The 21,100-nt window shown below is 35.7% G+C and overlaps 1 long non-coding RNA gene across 1 annotated transcript in view; it reads left to right on the top strand.

Annotated features, from left to right (window-relative positions):
- Positions 1 to 20,822, top strand: part of LOC127549000 (uncharacterized) — a 33,821-nt gene extending 12,999 nt beyond the window's left edge. The window contains exon 3 of the long non-coding RNA XR_007950500.1: positions 20,294 to 20,822. This is a non-coding gene — a long non-coding RNA (uncharacterized LOC127549000). The remainder of the gene's footprint in view (positions 1 to 20,293) is intronic.
- The last annotated feature ends 278 nt before the right edge of the window (positions 20,823 to 21,100 follow it).

Below are 21,100 nucleotides of genomic sequence, written 5' to 3'. Positions count from 1 at the left end.
GGTGATAATTATAAAGTGCTTAGCACAGTTGCAGATGCATAGTAGGCACTTAATAAATACTTATTTCCTTCCTTCCCTTCTTCTACAAAGTCCTGCAAAGAAATCACTTTTTAGGTTCCTTAAGAACTTACCTAATTATGTTGTAGTTATTAAGAGCAGAGAAACACAAAACCTCCTCTTCCATTTTCTTATGGACTGCACTTGATGGGTCATAGGGAGAAAGGATATTAAGGGAGAGGAAGAAAGTACAAGAATTAATAACCTTTGTGTCTTTGTGGCTATTTGGGGGATTACTGTGGAAAATACATTACACTTCTCATGGAAGAGGTTAATGATTTCCATACCGTAAGCTTGAAAACATTTTGTGTTAATGAGAACACTGTGTAGCATATGGAGGATAGCAATAACTTTGAATTCAAAAATTCATATGCCCTAATCAAATGTCAAAATGATGGATTCAAATAACTTGAACTTTTGAGGTTTTTTTCCTCCTTAAGTAAGGAAAAATAACAGGAAAGAGACCCAACTGACACCTTTGTCCCTCTTTGAGATAAATGCAATGGATTAGACAAAATCTCCATTATCACAGTAGAAATGCTAGTTCTTCTGTCTTTTTACCTGGTCAGGTCACATTTAGACTTTGTATTCAGTTCTGAGCATGATATTTTAGAGGATACCTTGATGTACCTTGCTGTTCTTTCTGCATGACACTCTAGTTCCAGTCTCCTTATTTGATTGCGCAAAAATTCCTAGGACTCCCTCTCTTCTTTTCTTTATCCCTTATCTCTATCTTTTCTGAAAGCTTGTATCAAGAATCACACAATATATTTGCTCAATTTAATAAGATAGGACAGAATTGTTTTTTCTAAAAGTAGATAGTTGTTTATCTGAAAATTAGTGACCAAGAATATATATTTTGAACTCAAAACTAAGCCAATGATTAATTTTCAGGCTTGGGTTCTGGTTGTACATTGTCTATTACCAAATAGATTTTGATTAAAATTTCAAAACAATTGGATAGCATTTTATTTAATGAAAATATCTTCATCATTTACATAGAATCATGGAAAATCTTTAATAACTTGCCTTCTAAATAACTTCAAGAACCTTCTAAAAAAGAATCACATGAGTCCTTTTCTGAAAGTTCTCCCCTAAAAACAAACAGTTTTCTCCCCAAATTATTTTGTGTTCATATATTTATTTCGGATATATTTTCTATGTAAAACAAATACATATTGTTGCTCCAATAGAATGTAACTCCTTGAGGGAAGGGAATTTTTTTAACATCCAGTGTTTACCACAGTGCCTGGCACAAGTTAATTGAATATGCTGAAAAGATGCAGAGAATCTAGAGAATGGTGACCATTTTAATTATAGGACATAAAACCTTGCCATATGAGACTCGTAAGAGATACCATGGTATAGGCAGGGCTTCTTCTTCTTTGTCTCCCCAATAGTATTTTGTTTTTCCAAACACATGCAAAGATAGTTTTCAATATTCATTTCTGCAAGATTTTGCATTCCAAATCTTTCTCTTTCCCTCTCTTATCTACCCCTTTTCCAAGACAGCAAGAAATCTGATATAGGTTAAACATGTACAATCCTCTTAAATATGTTTCCATATTTATTATGGAATTACATAAATGAATATGGGAGTCATGAAATCATGAATTATTATTAATAAATGTTTGATTTGTATACCTATATATTAGGGGTCATGTAAAAAATTATTGGGTAAAAAGGGATCTTGAGTGGAAAATTTTTAAGAAGCGCTGCTTATCTTCTCAGCAGTGTGGTGATTCAAAGCAATTCCAATAGAATTGGCCTGAAAAATGGTATCCCCTTGCAGAGAGAAAACTGTGAAGACCTATGATTGTGAATCAAAACTTACTTTTTCACCTTTTTTGTTTGTTTTTCTTTCTCTTTTTCTGATTTTTCTTGCATAGCATAACAAATTTGTCACATAAAATGGGGATGGCAAATAGCAGCTATCTCACAAGACTGCTATGATGATCAAATGGGATAACATAAAGATTGTATTTTGAAATGTTAAAGAGCAATATAAATGTAACCCATTAGTACTATTATTATAAGCTGAAGCAACAAAAGACAATTGCTGCTCTAGATTTTTAAAAGGTTATCACATAGAAGAAGGTTTGGAATTCTCTTGCTTGATGCCAGGGGGCAGAACTTAGATCACTGGGCCACAAAGGGATAAATTTCAACTCATAATGAAAACTCTTTCAATGGTTAGAGCTATCCAAAAATGAATAGAACTAGTGACGCCTCTATCACCAAAGGTCTTCAAAAAGATGCTGGGTGAAAATGTTTTAAGAAGGATTTTGTATTTGTTAGTTCTGTTGAGCTGCTTTTAATTTTTTTTAAAATTCCATTGTTATCAGACAGTAGCTCTCAAATATTTAAAGGATTGAGGATTTCCCTCCTCTAAAAGCTTTTGTTCCTTTAAGTTATCCCTATTGATATTTACTATACAGAAATTAAAACAGTATTACTATGAAAATAGTTTCAACTTTGTGCTCTCTCTGAAAGGGTTTCAGGAACTCCCTGAAGGTCTTCAAACTAAACTTTGAGAATTGTGATTATAAGGAATAGTTCTCTGGGTAAATACAAGAAAATATATTGGAAAATAAATGTGTTATAAAAACAAAAGTTCTCTTTTTTTTTTTTCAAGAAAAGGCTGTTGTAGAGGACATTTATACTTCAGTATAATGTGGACTAGATGAACTTAAATGTTCCTTCCTATTGTAAGATTCTTATTTGTTTTCTCTCAGTAAATCAGATAGTAGTTAAAGAATTGAAAAAATTTATCCTTGATGACAAGGAAATACTTAATATTCAAATATTCACATGGATCAAATAAATGACAGTTAGGTGGTACAGAACATAGAATGCTAGACCTATAATTTAGATTTAAAGAAATTAAACTAAAATCTGATCTCAGATACTACTTGTATGACTTTGGGAGAGTCATTTAACTTCTGTCTCAGGTTCCACATCTGTAAAATGAGTATTATAATAATATAATTTACCTCCTTGGATAGCTATGAAGATAAAATGAGAAAATATTTATAAAGTGCTATGCAAATTTTAAAATGCTATATAAATGCTAGCTGCTACTGGTATCATAATAGATTTCCTTGATTTGGGTATTCCCTTAATATTATAGATTACAATTTGCTCATATCTATACTTCCTGTGCAACTCTTATCCATCCATGTCTTCCCAAAAATTACCAAATGGGAATTTACCCAAAGAACTAGAGGTCCTTCTTGCTTTTTCTTAACATTTTAAGGTTATCAGTGGAGTTAGCTCTTGGGCAATCCACTGAGGATATCTACTATCATCGCCCACTTTTGTCACATGACTACACCATTTTCTCAGTCATTCATTTCCTTGCTTTACTAGTCTGCTTATATCCACCACACATCTCTTCTTGTTATCCTATTTGTTATTAATTTTCAGCTCTTTAGAGATGGTTGTGTTCCAAGATTCATAAACACACAATAACACTGATAGAATGTTGGTATGAACCATATTTTATAACTATTGATTGCCATTAGCTGCAGTCTTTCCCTGGTTGGGAAATATCCCCAAGTGTTTTCCAAGTAAGGATTGTTTTGGGCCTTCTTGTTATGGCAATTGATTTACACTGACTTCTTTTCCACATTTTCATTTTAAAGTATATGTCAAAATATATTTTGATTTAATTTGGATGGTGTTCTCAAGCTAATACTATCCACTTTATTTTTTTAAAAAGAAAAAATTTCATTATTTTTTATTTTGGGTTGTTTTTTCCCCTCATTGAGTATATTATTTTTCCAGGTTCTATTTATTTTATTTTGCATCAGTTTATGTTAATTTGTTCTATGCTTTTCTGGATTATTCATATTCATGGTTTTATATACTGCAGTAATATTCCATGATATGTCTGTATTATGTTTCATAAGTTTATCTGTCTCAGAGACTAGCACAACACACGTGTAGTCGGCATTCAATAAAAGTTTAATTGATTTTTTTGTTTACTTGAATCTATAATCCAGATTGCATTCATAGTCATGTGGTTATTTCTATGTACTTTATAACCAAATTTCCAGGATTCTCCAACCTTTAACTAAGGCCCTATTACTTTGGAAGAAAGTTGAGTTATACCTGGATGACCAGCATAGGAAAAATTACATATTTTGTGTTCACTTAGAAAAGACAGAAAGAGACATAAAGAAATATATTGTTCATTTACCTCTTCATCCATTCATTTGTTAAAATTATTTCTTCATCAATTTCAATCGTAAGGAAATTATTATACCCATTCTATTTTATGCTTTTCTGATTGTTTCTCCCACCTTTGTTATGCTAATTAACAATCTAGATTCTGATGGTAGCAGAAAGCATGATGTGTATCTTCATTAATCAGGATGTTTCCCTGTCTAGTTAAAGTGTATGATTTTTTGCATTATGATGTGAAATAATTCAATATAAAAGTAATCTGTAGAATAAAATCAATTGGTATAGAAAAAAGATTTATCAGCAAGTTGGCCAAAAGACTGACTGGTATATTTTATGAGAAAAAATTACAGTAAGAAATTTCATCATGGTTAATTGACTCAACTTATATTTATTTAGTTCATAGCTAAAGATGAAGAACAATAATTCTGTACACTTACATAGCGCCTTTTCATCAAGGGTTTCTGAACTCCCAATACAAATTACTTGCTTAAATAATTAATTGAGCACTTCATAGTCTGTGGAAACATGTGAACAGCCTTTTCCATGAAACGCACATGTGGAAAGTGATCAAATGGATTGGAAAGAAATTAAAACATTATTTCCTCTGTCCCTTAAAAAACCTCAAACCAAACAAACAAACAAACAAACAAACAAAAAAACCCCTCAAATTGTTCTTTCCATGAAAACCATGGAAATCACATGTGTTTATGTAGGTATGGGTGGGTGGTACATGAGCTAATACTTTAATTCCTCTAATTCCTTTGGGGTTCATTAAATATCCTCTAGGGATCCTTTAAGGATCCTCTTGATTTCTTTAATTGGGGAGGGGGGGGTATATTCTGTCCACATGGAGGCAGTATAGTATAATGGAAAGATCACGGGCTTCAAATCTTGCTTCTGATGCTTACTCCCTGTGGCCCCTCGGAAATGCCATTCATCACCCTTGAGTCTCAGCTACTTCACGGGCTAAACAAAATGGTCAGATTTTGTGCTCTAAGAGCCATTCCAGCTCTAGCTCCAACCTAGCTCACAGTTCTCCTGTGCCTAAGTGTGTGTATGTGTGTGTACTTTTACCAAAAACAATCCCTGCCCAGTTGTCTTTTTTGACGATGACTCTTTTTGAACTCAGCTAGATTGCTCAACTAAAGATATGTTAAAAATATACAAGGTATTGTACTTGGCACTGGGGATACAGTGAAAACAAACAGACAAAACAAAAGAGTTCTGATATCAAGGGGACTTGCATTCTTCTGGTCTTTGTATAGCATGTGTACAGTACAGTTATCCCTTCCACATTGTGACTTTCCCCAACTCGGTTTTTCTATATGGTAGATCAACATAAGAGAATGGGAATTTTGGGAGAGATATTCAGAAGCCATAGATGACATATGAAGGTCAGAAGTCACAGAAAAAGTATTTTTACTTTTATTGACCTACATATAGTCTAATATCAAATACTTAATCCAGAATTTACAAAACAGTTACTGTAAACACTATATAGAAGAAAAAAAATCTAACTTTTTTCTGGTATGAAGTTAAAATATTTAATATATATTTTCCACACCATGGGAGCATGATTACTCTTCATGATGTGGAAGGAATATTTGTTTATCACTGACCTTGCACTTTAAGCCTTTCCCACTTGGTAGGAACTATCAAAACTTGAACTCTGACACAGCCCATGAGAGCTCAAGGTCGTCTCCATACCATAAAAAGATGCATTGCCACACCCCATTTTGGCTAATCACATAAATAATAGGATAAATGTTTGCTAAACAAATCTGTAAATATTGTGGACTTCCCTTGAATCTTGGGGTGCAAACCTGCCCTGCTTTCTAAAGAAGGGCTCTTAAAAAAGTCCTTCTCTGAGTTCTTCATTATGCATGGACTACACAAAAAAGAAGTGACTTGTGGAATTTCATAAATCAAGAGTATTTTAGTTTCAAGGATTGAAAATTGATTAAAGCCTGAACCATCACCCATATTATAGATCTGTAAGACCTGTCTTTCTCATATTCTCTTTCCCAAGATAGTTCCACATGTCAGCAGTTTTACCGGAAAGCAATCTTTTCATGTTTAGCATCATCGCAACCTATTACAGTAATGATACTCTGCCTGCCACTGTTTGGCAGCTGTAGGATGGGGCAGGGTAGTGGTTTTGGCTGAACTCAGAGCTAGAGAGCTGGATTCCTGCCAGACAAGTAAATTGGAAAGGGAAAGCGTTCAGATTTTGGCTTCTCTATTGCTCCAGGTACCACCTTCTACTAAAAGTCTGTGTTGCCTTGAGGCTATTCAATCTCATTCTGTGATTATTTCAGGGAGGAGTCAGGGATAATTCTCTTCTGGAGACCTCTTATTTTTAAGTCAGGTTGGATCTCTTCTACCTTAATGTTATGACAAAGAAGGCTGTTACTTCGAGTCAAGTCCTCCAAGAAACATTCCTTAGTCCTTGATCTATCCTGGCCATTTCCTTATGCCTAGGTGGTGTTTCCTTTTTATATCTGCCTCATAAAAATCTCTTGCTTCCTTTTCAGATATAGCTTCAGTATCATGCCCTCCTTCCCTCACAATTTTGTAGGAAGGAAGAAAACAGGCGTATATTAAACACTTACAATATCCCACTGTGGTAGGTACTATTTTCCACCCCCTACCCCATTTAATAGTTGAGAAAATTGAGACGTCAATTGACTTGCCCAAGATGACTAGTCAATAAATCCTTAACCCCAGATCCAGTGTTCTGATAATGTGCCATCCAGCTGACTAACTACATTATAGTTACTTCCAATCTAATTCCAGGGCTATTTATTCTGCATATACTTGTGTGTGTGTGTGTGTGTGTGTGTGTGTGTGTGTGTGTGTGTGTGTGTGATCACATACCACATTAGAATACAAGATCCTTGAGAGCAGGGATTACTTCCTTTATATTTATGCCCAACAATTCTGAGCTTCCACAGCAGACACCTAAAAAGTATTTACTAATTAACTGATAGACCCTCCTCCTCACTCCTGAAAAATCTCCCTCTCTCCCTCTCCTTCCCCCCCCCCCCACTTATGAAAGAATTACACGTGTTTCATGTGGTTTCAGAGGACAGAGCTTAGAGAAATAGAAAAATTGAAAAAATGATAAATTTGGACTTGATTTAGGGAGAAAACAAATTTTCTAACAATTAGGACTTCCTCAAAAATGGAATGGATTCCTTGAAAGAAAGTGAGATTTTCCTCATCTAAAATCTACAAGCAAAGGTCGTGTGCTTTTTCATGTATGAGTTTGATTAGATCACTTCTGGGGTCCCTTCCAAACCTGAAATTCTATGATTCTACACACTTACTTCTTTACTTCTTACTTCTTGTCACTTACTTTCTCTGTAACACTGAGAAATCATATGTTCTTTCTAGGTTTCATATCCATAAGATAAGGGTCCTTCCAACTCTAAATCTATTATATTAGGAAACTTCAGCTCCCCATTGGTGTATGGATAAAGTGCAAACTTAATTAGTCTGGCATCAATAAACTGGTTCCCAACTGCCTTTGTAGCTTTATTTAACTCTTCACACTTCATGTGCTTCATATTGCAGCCAAACTTTTTTATTCTCTCTTTACCTCTCCTCTGTGCATTTTTCAGGATGCACCCCTTCTCATATCTGTCTATTAAAATCTTTTCTCCTTCAACAAAGAGTTCAGGAACCTCTTTCTCCATAAAGTTTCACTTTTTTTCTGAGTTAATGGTAATTTTCCCCTTTCCCAACCCAGCCATATTTTCTTCATATTTTGTAGCACTGGAAAGAGCATTGACTCTGGAGCTAAAGGATCTCACTTCAAAACCTGCCTCTGATACTTTCTACTTGTGGGAAATGAGGCAGGTCACTTAACTTCCCTGGACCTCTGTTACCACAATTATAAAATTAAGAAGCTGCCCCAGGTGGCTTTTGAAGGCTCTTCCAGTCTATTGGATCTTGTCTACCCCTACAGCATTCAACCTGTCAGGTTGACTGTCAAGTGACTCCTATTATATTCTGAGCTCTGTGAGAGCAGAGACTTTGTATATTTGTATTTGTATATAGTAAATACTTAATAAATATTTGTTGAATTAAATTGGTGGAAGTTGCCGGGAGAGAAACTTGGGATTAATATAAGAAGAATCTTCTAAGCTATCAAGTGGTAGTTTCTTGATAATAAAAGCATTTAAAAATTTTTTGATTTTACATCCCCATTATCTAACATGGACCCGAAACACCAGATGTTTAATCAATGTATATTGAATAGATGAGTGAATAAGCAACAAATAACCTGAGTTCTCGAAAAGTAGAAAGAATTGTTGTAGGAGTTCTTGGAAAAAAGATTGGCTAGTAACTTGTTGGGTATATTGAAGAGGAAGTTTTTAGGTATGAAGAGGACTAAGATTTTCTTCTGGAATCTCTTCCAATACTGAAATTTTGTGAGTGAAGTTTTGTTGGATATATTGTAGAGGAAGTTTTTAAAAATTTTTTTTAAGTATGAAGAGGAATAAGGTTTTGTTCTAGAATCCCTTCCAACTCTGAAATTTTGTGAATCTGAGTTTTTGTGCTTGGTTCTGCTTTATTCTTATCTGTAAAATAAAGATCATAATTCCCATAAAATTCAGCTGTACTCTTTGAAAGCTTAATAATCACTGATAAAAAACAAATGACCAAAATTGACATATTAAAATTAACATGATCAATACATACAATAATATACTCAAAAATATACAAAAATAGACATATAACATAAGAAGCAAAATAGAAAAAATTTCTAGCCCATTGAGAAGGCAAAAGGGAAACTAACATGTAGAAATGCAAACAAAAATGATTTGGGGTTCACAGACCTACCCACATTCTTACTGTCTTTACCTGGTTTTCTTTCTTCCTTTTATTTTATCAAAATATAAATATATGTGTATAAATATATATACATATTTCTAAACAGTTTTAATTCTGCCTATTTAGTATCATTTCATATATATACACTTGTATGCTTAATTGTCCTTTTTCAGTCAATCAACAAGCATTGATTTACGCACTATATTATCTGTGTATATGTTTATGTATGTTTTTGTAATTTCAGTGTGGAAAACTCTCTCCACAATAAGAAATCATCCATAACTTATAATCTTCTAGAATTGCCTTTGGGTTTTGAGAGGTTATATGATTCACCCATGTTCACAGAGCCAGTATTCATGGGAAGTAGGCTCTGAAACTGACTCTTCCTGTACTCAAAACTGGCTTGTTTCATTATTTTTCTAAATTAACCAAATTAAGTAATTAACTTAATACCATAATTTATTCAGCCAATCTGCACTATTAGTTTTATGGAATGTTTCTTGGTAGGCAGTGGGTTCACCCTTACTGGTAAGATTGGTTTAAACAGATGTTGAATGACCACTTGTAGGGTTTATGATATCAAAAATTCTTTTTCAGGTGTGGTGGGGGTTAGGAGGTCTGCTCTAACCCTAAAATTCTTTGATTTTGTGGTCCCCAACCACATCACAGAGTTGTTATGAAGATCAAAGGATATAATATATATGATAAGACTGTATTTATACATGCATTGTAAGCATTATGAAAATGTAAGTATCATTTTGAGCCAATGCTGATTGAGCATATAAATTGTTTACCTTAGAAATGATCTATTAACTAAGGACTCAGAAATCTTCACTTCAGGAAGATGAGATGCAGATCTCATGGGATTACAGAGGGAGTACCATTGACCTTAGCTGAGCAAAGAAAATTTGGCCTGGAACCTAATATTTCCCTCTGGAGAAAGTAAAGATCACTTACTTTATTTGTCCTTTAGAGAAAGGGCTGATCTTACAGTATTGAACATTCGCCCAAACTACCAAATAGTAGAAAAGCTGCCTGCCCTTCACCCAGGTGAGGCTTTAAAAGGAGAACCAGGCTGTCTACTCTGGGCAAAAGATGTATCATTCTTCCATGCTAGAGTCATATGATTCTGAAACTTCTTAATTTGAGACTACTAAATTGTAGTGTCTTTAGAGCCTCATCTTTTCCCTGAAACTTTGTCTAATTATGCCTCTGGGTTATGAACAAAAATTATTAGTCTTTACTCTTTGCTCTCACTTGGTCAAACAATGTGGATATGACTTTTGAGCCAACTGGGAAGGACCAAGTTAGATTCTGAAGAAAACTGTCATGAGGCTATCATCGGGAACCACTTAATTTCTTTCAACAAATATCCACTAAGCATCTACTGTATACTCAGAGGTTTAAAAGATTCTAAAAAGCCAAAAAGTCTTAGTTCCTGCCTTCAAGGAGATTATATTCTGGCGGAGATAAGTTACATGTTATTAGAACTAGAGCAGTAATCAAGTCAACAAATCAACATTTATTAAGTTTTTATTATTATATTATTATATAGTATTAATTACTATATGCTGGGCACTGAATTAAATTCTGGGGATACAAAGAAAGTAAAAAATAGTCTCTGTTCTCGAAGAGTTTACATTTTGATAATGGAGACAACAGAGAAGTAGAATTTGGAAGCAATTTCAGAAGGAAAACCGTAGCATTAAGGGGGACCCAGGAAGATTTTTGTTGAAGAGACATTTTAGCTGAAGTATTAAATGTTCTAGGAGAAATAAGAACAAAGTTCTGTGAGACAGACAAGCTTGTGAGGGACAAAAACAAAAACAAAAGACCCTTAAGTGTCATTTATTTATAAGAATTAGATCCCACATTTCTAGCAAATATTTAAAAATTGTTTCCTCATATAATTGGGATTATCAGGGGCCAATTATTATGCAAATTTCCTAATATGTGGACAAGAATGTGTGTGTATGTACATAAGTTGGGGAAGAAGAGAGGTGATTGAATATATTAAAGAAACAGCATAGTTGGGAGGAGAAAAAGTTTAAAACAAAGTCAGAGCACGTTAGACATCAGGATATCTATAAGAATTCCATCACCCAAGGAGTTATAGGTGATAAAACTGGTTCTTAGAGTAAGGATTAGACGAGCATGATAGAATAGAAAGGGCATGAGTCTGAATGGGAGCCAGGAGATCTGGTTCTGACAATGGTGCCATCCAAACCAGATTGCAAACCCCTTTTTGATTTCATATTCCCTCTCCAACCTCTGTGCAATTATGCAGTTCAGTCCTATATCTGAAGTGTACCTCCTCTGTACTGAAATCCTTCTAGATCCAGGTCTGGTATGCCCACTTCTATGAAATTTTCCCTAATTTTCCCCAGCTTAGAGTCTTTTCTTTACAAATTTCATATTCTTCTCTGTCACATTTTAATTGTTTTAAAGTTGTGTATATATTTTACCAAGCTACCACTTCTCACAACCATCATCTTCTTCCCCTCCTCATAACTATATAAAAAGCTATAGGGTTTGCAAGGTGTTTTACATATATAATCTTAGGTAAGATAGGTATTAGCATTATATTTATTTTTCATGCCAGGAAATTAAGAGTAAAAAAGGTCAATGTGATTTGCTCAGTCACACAGATAAGGGGGAAACTGAACACAGATTTCCCTGATTCCAATCCCAGTACTACTATAGCAAACAGAGACTTTACCATCTTCCAGATTTTATTCCCAGTCAAGCACAGTACACTTTACATACAAAGGACACAAATGTTTGATTGAACTAAGTTAAGTTGAGTCTATGTTTTTGTCAAATGGCATTTTCTATTAGCACACTCTTTGATACTAAGTAAATCATTTTCCCTCTCAAGGTTTTAGTTTCCTTATCTGTAAATTGGGGGTAAGATGGGGTATTGGGCTAGATGATTCCTAATGCCCCATGTCATTGTCATTCTGAAAACAAATTGCATAGTAAAATACCCCTGACTTTGATCTTTGGGCTTCAATTTCTTCACCAATAAAATAAAAGGTTGAGCTTTGGGTTCATTTTTGGTAATAGATCTTATGAGGATCACTAGTCACATTTCACTTAATCTAGAGAAATCAAATGCATTAAATAAAAAGACATCTATAATCTTTGATTTGGTTATACTCAGTCAAAATCTGTCTTTGGAGTAAAACATATATTTATGGAAATCTATATGTTGTAGTAGTGTTGGGTAGCAGGGTATAGTGCAAAAAGCCTGTGCTCTGTTGAGTAGGTAGTCCATTGTGACCTATAAAAGAGGTTCTATAATATTTAGCAACTTTAGCATTATATCAAAGTTAGTTCAGAGAATCTTGAGAGAAACAATTTGAGTTTTCAAAAGAAATATTTTCCATTCTTTCAATTCATCTTTCTTTTCCAAAGAGAATGTATATTAGAAATTAAAGTCCTAGGATAAAGACTTAGGAGAAATCTTGAAGATCATTTAGATCAGCCTTTTATAATATTTTTGTGTGTCATGAACAATGTTTTTTTTAAAGTCACAATGGGAAGAAATGCTAAAATTTCAGTTAGGTGTTAGTAAAAATAAAGATATAATTTATTTTTCATCCAAAATTCACAGTTCCCCACTGCCTCCAAAAAACAAACAAACAAACAAACAAAAACCTAGTTAAGAAGGTCTGATCTAGGCCAACCTCTTCATTTTACAGATGAAAAAGCTGAAGCCTGAAAGGTTAAGGCAATTTGGCCAAATTGCTAGTTAAGGATGGGGCTGGGATTTGAACTCCACTCTTTTCTAAGTCTCACTCTCTAATAATTCTTGCAATTAGTAGCTTTCTCAGTAGTTGGGCCACAAACTACAGTAACAGCTGAGAATCCTCCAAAGTTCTTAAGCCTGTTTTTCTGAGGGGCTCTTAAGAAGAAAGAGAGGCTGGTACTCATATCATTTTGTTTCTTAGAGCTTGTCTTTGATCTTTTTTGGTGTTCTTAGGCTGTATTTTATTCTTTGTGCAGTGACAGTGGGGCCAGATCAGAGAAATACTTGATCTGATTCCAGGGAGTAATTTGTAAGTACAGTTAGCTCTCAGAGCTCTGACATGTATCCTGGATTGCTCAGGTGCAAGGGAGACCAACCACCTCATTCCATCTTTGCAGAGCAGTTACAAAAGAAGTCCCAGAGCTCCCTTTACACTTTGAACAGGATTTCCCTTCCCCCAACCTCACCACTGAGATACTCATGATGATATCAGAATGCAGGGAGCATCCTCCCCCAAGGGAGAGAATGAAACCGGCAGGGAATTCTGATGTTCATTCTTGTTCCAGCTTACTCAGAGTGAGATTGAATTTCCTTCTGCCTCTGGGTCTGAGGTGCCCCAGCTGATTTGTGTGGCTGCCTTATCCCCTTTCCCAGTGGGGCAACTTGAGTGGGAATTGCAATTCTTTCTCAGTTTCAATCTCTGCTGTTATGTGCATTTTTTTATTTTGAGGCAGTGGAAGGTGCCTCTATGTGTATATGTGAGTTGGGGTCAGGAATGAGGAAATGAGATAATTGAGATTCTAGGGCTAGAGAAAGACTGATACCTTCCTCAGGCTTGTTCCTGATCTCAAATACCTCCCCCTTCCCATCTTGCTGCTAACAACAGCAGCCCTTTGGAAGCAGGAACCTTCAAGCCTCCATTCTTCTAGATAGAAAAGAAGGGTTGTTGCAGCTGATGATTTTAGTATCATTCCCCTCCTAAAAGAATCTAGTTCTTCTACTGAGTCCCTGAAAGCTATTCCAATAGAATATCATCACTGGCAAGTTATAGAAACTTTTGGGTGTTGTACTAGTGATAGGTTGAGAGTCTCTTTATCTGAGGACAAGTCTGACTAAGCAGAGAAAGGCTGATTGTTGGAAGGGTCATCACTGGGAGGTAGATTTATTTTTGGCCATAGCAACTCACACAGATAGATAGAACAGTTGGAAGGAAAAAAAGGAAGGAGGGAAGAAAGGAAGGAAGGCAGGGAGAGAGGAAGGAAGGAAGGAAGATAGGAAAGAAGGAAAGGAGAGAGGGAGGGAAAAAGAGAGAGAGAGGGTAGGGAAGAAGAGAAGAAGGGAGGGAAAGAGGGAGGGAGAAGGAAGAAAGAAAGGAGGGAGGAAGGGAAAGAGGGAATAATTTATTTAGTGCCTACTATGTGCCAGGCACTATGCTAAGCATTTAATAAATCTTATCTCATTCAATACTCACAACAGTCCTGGAAGACAGATTTTATTATTATCCTTATTTTATAGTTAAGGAAATTAAGATAGGCAGTGTTCAAATGACTTGTCCAGGGTCACACAGCTAATAAGGTCAAAGTCAGATTTAGACAAGGGTTTCCTGACTCCAGATTCAGCATTCTGATGTTAGACTTTAAGGGAAGAAGACTTGAATTCATCGTCAGCCTAGCTATCTGCAAACTACACAATCTTGAGAAAACCACTTAACCTCTATCTCATTTTTCTCATCTGTAAAATGGAGATAATGGTATTACTAAATGCCTGGGATATTATGAGGATAGTAAAATGATATATTTCTAAAAGGATTTGAAAACCTGAATGCATTCTAGAAATGCTATTATCATTGTCTACTCAGGATGGTCTTTAATTTGCTTCAGTGGAGGGGTTGTCTATCCTGATGATATCACAGATCTTTTGAAATACTTAAGTATCACTCTTTTGATATCATGCATATTCTCAGCTGGCCATGCTCATACCCCAGGAGACTGATTATCATAGGGTGGAGCCATTAACCATTCACCCCCAAACATGAGGCTCTCTCAGTGCTTTGAGCTTACAGGGCATATCCTTGGCTGCCAAATATCAGGACCCTCTCTCTTTTATAAACTCTGGGGTCTTGGTTCCCTCAAATTGATAGGATTTTGAAATTTTAAAATTAAATAGTGCATTTCAGTTCCCAGATCATGCACAATGGAAGTGCTGCTGATGGGATTTTTACCTCCAGGTTTTTGACTTTCCTCCCAATTTGCCACTAGGATTTCTATCACTTATGCTGGTCTTCCCATTATTTCTCAAAGGGAACAAATACACACCCACCTTGTCAGAAATCAAAGCATTGGGTAAGATTAAAATGTAAATGTTATAGTTCACGTTTCCAAAATGCATTTTATACTTTTGACTGTCTAAGGAAATAGAATTTTTATAACCCCATGAAATGGCTGCCACCCAGACCCTTCAGTAAATGCCTAAAAACCTTAATAAATAAATCTCATGTCAGCTACAGCTGCAGTGAGAGGTGCTCCTATGATTTGGAAACCAGTCTGGGATGAGGATTTATGATTAAGGTAATCATTTCCAACACTTAGTTTTCTTTTCTGGGGGTGGTGGCTAGTGGTAGGAAATCTCTAAAAGAAAGATGACCCAAACTCAATTTCATTAGTGTGTTATCAAGCAATACATTTATGGTGCATATACTATGTTTTAGGTCTGCACTAAACACTGAGGATACAAATCAAAAATAAAATAGTTCCTGCTCTCAAGGGGCTTACATTTTACCAGGAACATCACTTTTTTTGGGGGGGGGCTAAAGAATACTTTTATTTATCAAACAAACTAGAGAGGCAATATTGTACAGGGAGAGTGCTGCTACATTTGAAGTCAATGGACATGAATTCAAAGCCCAACTCCTCTGCTATGAAATACAACAGACAGCATTTTTACTGATATCCTCTTGGGTAGATGTAAATTTTGGAGCCATCCAGATTTGTCTTAGTACTTGAAGTGCCATTCATACTCCTTGCATCTGTGCAGTTAATGTTTGTGTTCACTTCTGCAGAAGATCATGGATAAGCATTTTCTTTTGTGATCTTTGGGTATTTGATTACACGAAGGTCTGAAGAGCAAATCCATGCACCTTCATGCCCCACTGCAATATAAATATCCAATGATTATTATACCATCAAAAATATGGGTGGTGAGGAAATGAGATGAGATGGTCCCATAGTAAAAGTAAGGGGGGAATATGCCCAAGCACTACATTGATACTCATTCAATATTAAACAAAACCAGAGGAACGCCTCCAGCTGATTGAGTGAAGGAAGATGGATGGAACAATAGACAAAAATTGTATAAAATAAAAAAGTGTAGCGTGGATACCATGTGTATTTGTAGGGAGAGTCCCCTCACCTTGTGTTCACAATATATTTTCCAGTGGAATGGAAGCTCCCTGAGGGTGACAACTCTCTGGTTATTGTTGTTGTTTTGTATCTCCAGTGCCTAGTGTAGTATCTTGTGCATTATTGATGCTTAAGAAATATTTGTTGAATTGAGTTCAATTGTGTACAGGGGATTATTGAGTGAACAGACAGGTCACGTTTTAACCACCAATGATTCTATAATTCTAAATAGCCAACCTTTTGTTCAGGATGAAAATTAGCCATGTGTTCAGTAATTTCTTCATCTCCAATATAGAAGGCGTGGTTTCTTTATGCAACTTAATATATACACAGATGCAAAGGGTAGAAAGTAACAGCCCCATAAATAAATCTCAAGTCTCTCTGTCTGTCTTTGTGTCTCTATGTGTCTTTCTCTGTTTCTGTCTCTCTGCTCCCCTCCCTCTCTCTCTCTTTGTCTCTCTTTCTCTCTTTGTCTCTGTTTTTGCCTCTTCTTATTCTTCTCCTTTCTCTTCTTCTATATATTCTTTCTTACAGTTTTTTTCTCCCCTAGAATGTAAGGTCAGTCCATGTTGGTTCCAATGATCTTCTTAGAATTAAGTTCCTAGAATTAAAATACCTTCTTCATTTCCTCTCTTGGCTTAGAGTCTCAGTTTTTGTCTCATTGCTGTGGGGAAGAACCCCATGTGTCTTCCTGTCACCAATGGATGATTGGGGTCTTTCTCTCCTTCCATCCATTTGAATTTCTGTTGACTATTTTATTCCTTTATATAGATTGTTTAGCTCCCTTCTCCTTGGGATGGCAAATGCAGTGATGCCCATTTTCATTTTTTTAAACCACTTTTCCCCATGTATCCTGGATTTTACTACTAAAATATTGTTCTTGAGCTTGAAATAATAAAATCATATGAATCTTTTTCAAAAGTAAAATCTAACATCTTTAATATAATAAGACCTCTGATTCTAGAAAGCATTTTTGGAAGAGAAACAGCATGTCTTATAGTTATAGAACTGGACTTGTAGTCAAAAATATTTGAGTCAAAGATTCTTTCTGATATATACCTAAGGAAGTCATGCAAACTTTATGTGCTCTTAAGCAAATCTCTCAGATTTTAAACAACAGATAAGCTATCAGTCTACATTGGGGTGGAGAATTTCTATATCCATAAAATCATAAAATCTTTTTGGATCTGGTTAAAATCATAGGATCATAGAACTAGAGGAAAACTTAGGTATCCTCAGAGATAATTTCTTCATGTTACAGATGAATAAACTGAGTCACAGAGAGACTAAATGATTGCTCAAAGACATATAGCTAAAAATATTTGAGGCAGAATTTGAAACCCAGGCTTTTTTTGATAACCAGTTTATAACTCTATCCATTACATCATGCTGTCTTTTACTATGCCATTGTATTTCCATATACCCTGTTCAACTTTTTCTTTACATAGTAATATAATTTTGCATCTGAAAGAGACCTTGGAGATCATTTGAGCCAATCCCTCATTTTTTTTCGCAGAAAACTGAGGCCCAGAGCTCTTTTTCTCTCTTTCTATCCCTTCCTTCCTCCCTCCCTCTGTTCCCCCCTCCTCTTTCTCTCCTTTCTTCTTTCCCTCCCTCCCTTCCTCCCTCTCTCTGTCTCTCTTTCTCTTTCTCTCTCTTCCTCCCCCCTCCTTCTTTCCCCCTTGCCTCTCTCTCTTCTCCCCTCTCTCCCCCTTCTTTCTCCTTTCCTCTCTCTCCCCCTCTCTTTCCTTCCTTCTTTCCTTGTATCCTCCCTTTCTCTCTCCCTCCCTTGCTCCACTCCTCTCTCCCTCCCTCTCTTCCTCCCCTCTTTCTCCCTCTTTCATTTATTTTCTTACTATAAAGAGTACTTGTCTGGAATTCCAGGTCCAAAAGAAGCATAGGATGAAAACAGTCAAAAAGGAAATATTCACTTTTTCTTTGTTGTTTGTTTTGTTGTGTTTGCTTCTTTTTTTTCATTGGCTGATGCCTATACTGATTGGCATGAAAAGTTTTACTTGTTCCATATTTTTTTTTCTGATCTGGTCTTATTTATCTTTCCTTAGGCAACCTGGTGGTTTTCTTCCCCTGGATATTCACCATATTTATGCCAGACTTAGTTTGGATACCCAAATAACTTTAGTCTTACTACAACTCAGAACTCTTGAACTCATTATCAGCCTCAGTTTTCCCTAATGGAAGGGATTATGAGCCTGTACCACCACATTACAATACAAGTTTATTTTGAAGACTCCTGGATTATATTAAAAGAGCTGGGACCAGACCCCTTAGGTCTTTAAAATTCTCATTCAGTCCACTTTCCATGACATCACATTGCCTCCCAAAAGCAGAGATCTATTAATATTATAAGTGATAACTAAGTGTATGAACTGGCATGTGCCCCTGGAAACCCTGAACAATTTCATGCAGGCTAAATGATCACTCTGACACGTGGAACATATGGAGCAGTAGAGATGACCATAGGCATAACATAGACCCAGAAAAGAAATCCCTCAATAGATACTCCTTTTTTTGCTGTTTTCATCCTGTGTTTTTGGACCTGGAATTATAGGCAAGTGCTCTATATGGTCAGAAGAGAAACTAATATTATTGAAGCATCTCTTCTAGATTTATGGGACATTTTATTAGGTCACTCTCTGATAATTATATGGCTTGGGCAGCAGTTTGTTGAGTTTTCACTATAATTTTCTGTCTAGGGGCAATAAAGTCTCTTGGGCTTAGAAATGATAGTGTAATCCTCCTTGTTTTAAGGAAACCACTTGATTTTTAGACTTAGGTGACAGAATGCACATTAAGAATATAATTGGCAATATGGGCAATGCTGCTTTCAGAGGTTGCTCTCTGAGCACCATTTTAATACATCATGCCTTTTTCCTTTTAAGCAGTGACAGTTTTCTAGTTCCCTTGGATGGTTCTCCCAGGGAATGCCATATTACCTAGAATTAGTCCAGATGGGAAAGGACATACTCTAGACAGCAATTCAGTACTCTCTTCTCTAAGAGCATCAGAGAATCATAGAATGAGAGTTAAAAGGGCCCTTTGAGGCCGTTTACTACAACTCTTTCACTTTACAAATGAGAATATTGAAACCCAGATCTCTTAAGTGACTTACCCAAAATCACATGGAAAATATACAAGACAATCTGAGATTTAAACTCCTGATTCTTGGATACCAAATGCAGTGTATGTTTTTGCTGCTGGACACATTTTGAACTGTATTTAGTCAGGATTAGTTTTAAAGCACAATTTGCAACATTTGATCATGTGTCTAGTGCTGATCTGGTAAGAATTTGTATTAGCCAGGGTTGAGCTGTTTTAACAAATGTGGCTTTTCTAGTGGAATCAGGCAGACTGTGAGAGATGGCTCCATGTTTCAGCAAATTGTCAAGGGTTTCTTGACCTTTGAAACTAGTGCAAATGTTATTATACCAGCTTTACTCTCTCCTTCAACTTAAAATTAACCTGGAAAACTCATGGATATGGCAAGTGCCTTGATCATGATATGAAGCTAATAGTATTCCGTTAAGCTGGGAAAGATTGCAGATTCACAGAAACAATGAAGAGGGACTCCAACAGTCCTATGGGATTGGTGAAATTCTTCCAGAAATCCTCTTTCCCAGAACACTAATAAGGAAGAGTGATGTGTTTATGGTGAACTCAGATTTGATAATGCATTTTAAACAGGTAAATATCAATGATTTGGGGAATCATGCAGAAAGCACCATATTATTCTAAGTGGGAAGGCTAACCCAAGTCTTGGTGGACTGCCAACTAGCTGAATAAAATTGCTAATGAAATAACACCAGTTACAAAATGGGCCTACTATCAACTTGGGAGAGTGCTTTTCTGGCCCTAGGCCCAGATTTTGCCAGCACAAGGTCACTGATTGGACCCTTAGAGCTTGAGTAGCTCCTGGCATCCTTGGCTGCCCCTCCCACACATTTTGCTTTGAACATGGTTCTTTTCTTTTTTGCTGCTGTTTGCTTTTCTTCTGATATATTTTTTTAAAGGATGTGTTTGTGGTTTTTTTTTTTTTTCCTAGAGAGGAGAAATCTCATCAGGTTCAAGGTTCCTGTTTTTCTCTGTGGTTCACACATCCAGCATAATGTTTCTTCTCCTCCTCCTCCTCCACCCCATGGAATTGAAGATGACTCTGCTGCATTTGAATTAAAACCAAATGAGTTAATCATCACTTTAAAATTAAGGTGTCATTCGTAAATGCTTTATTCATTATTAATGAAATGATTTATGCTTGCAGTAATATCCTTTATTTGTGCATGAAAAAGTAAGTTATGAAAAGCAACAGAGGAAAACTTTAGCAGATAAGGGTATGTTCATTTCTTCCCAAAAGCTGCTCCAAAATATATCTTGCAGAAAAGTTACTATGCAAATGTCTATGGGGAGAGCGGAACCAATTATTCATCAGGCCATAAAGTGACATATGAGGAAGTTGTTAATAATAAATAATAAGATAATATTGTTAATACTAATGATGATCATGTACTTTGCCAATGGCCCATTAATAATAAACGCTATCATTAATACAATGAATAATAAAGTATTACAATTAGTCATTTGTAGATCTCACCCAGGAAGCTACAGAACAAAGAACCAGAGCTGAAATACACTTGCCACTGAGCTGTCCATGTACCAAACAAAAGTAGAACCTAAAGAAAAATACATATTTAGATTTTGTCATCAAAAATAGAAGACCCTGAATTATAAGATAATATTGTGGGTTTTTTTAAGTCTTTTGTTTTCATATCACAATTATTTATGATATGCTATATACTGACTCATTTCCATCACCATCCAGTAAATGAATATTTTCTTTCTTAAAGGAAAACAC

Source organism: Antechinus flavipes, chromosome 2 (genome assembly GCF_016432865.1).
Source record: "Antechinus flavipes isolate AdamAnt ecotype Samford, QLD, Australia chromosome 2, AdamAnt_v2, whole genome shotgun sequence".
Classification (NCBI taxonomy): Eukaryota; Metazoa; Chordata; class Mammalia; order Dasyuromorphia; family Dasyuridae; genus Antechinus; species Antechinus flavipes.
This window is presented reverse-complemented; position numbering and strand designations above follow the sequence as displayed.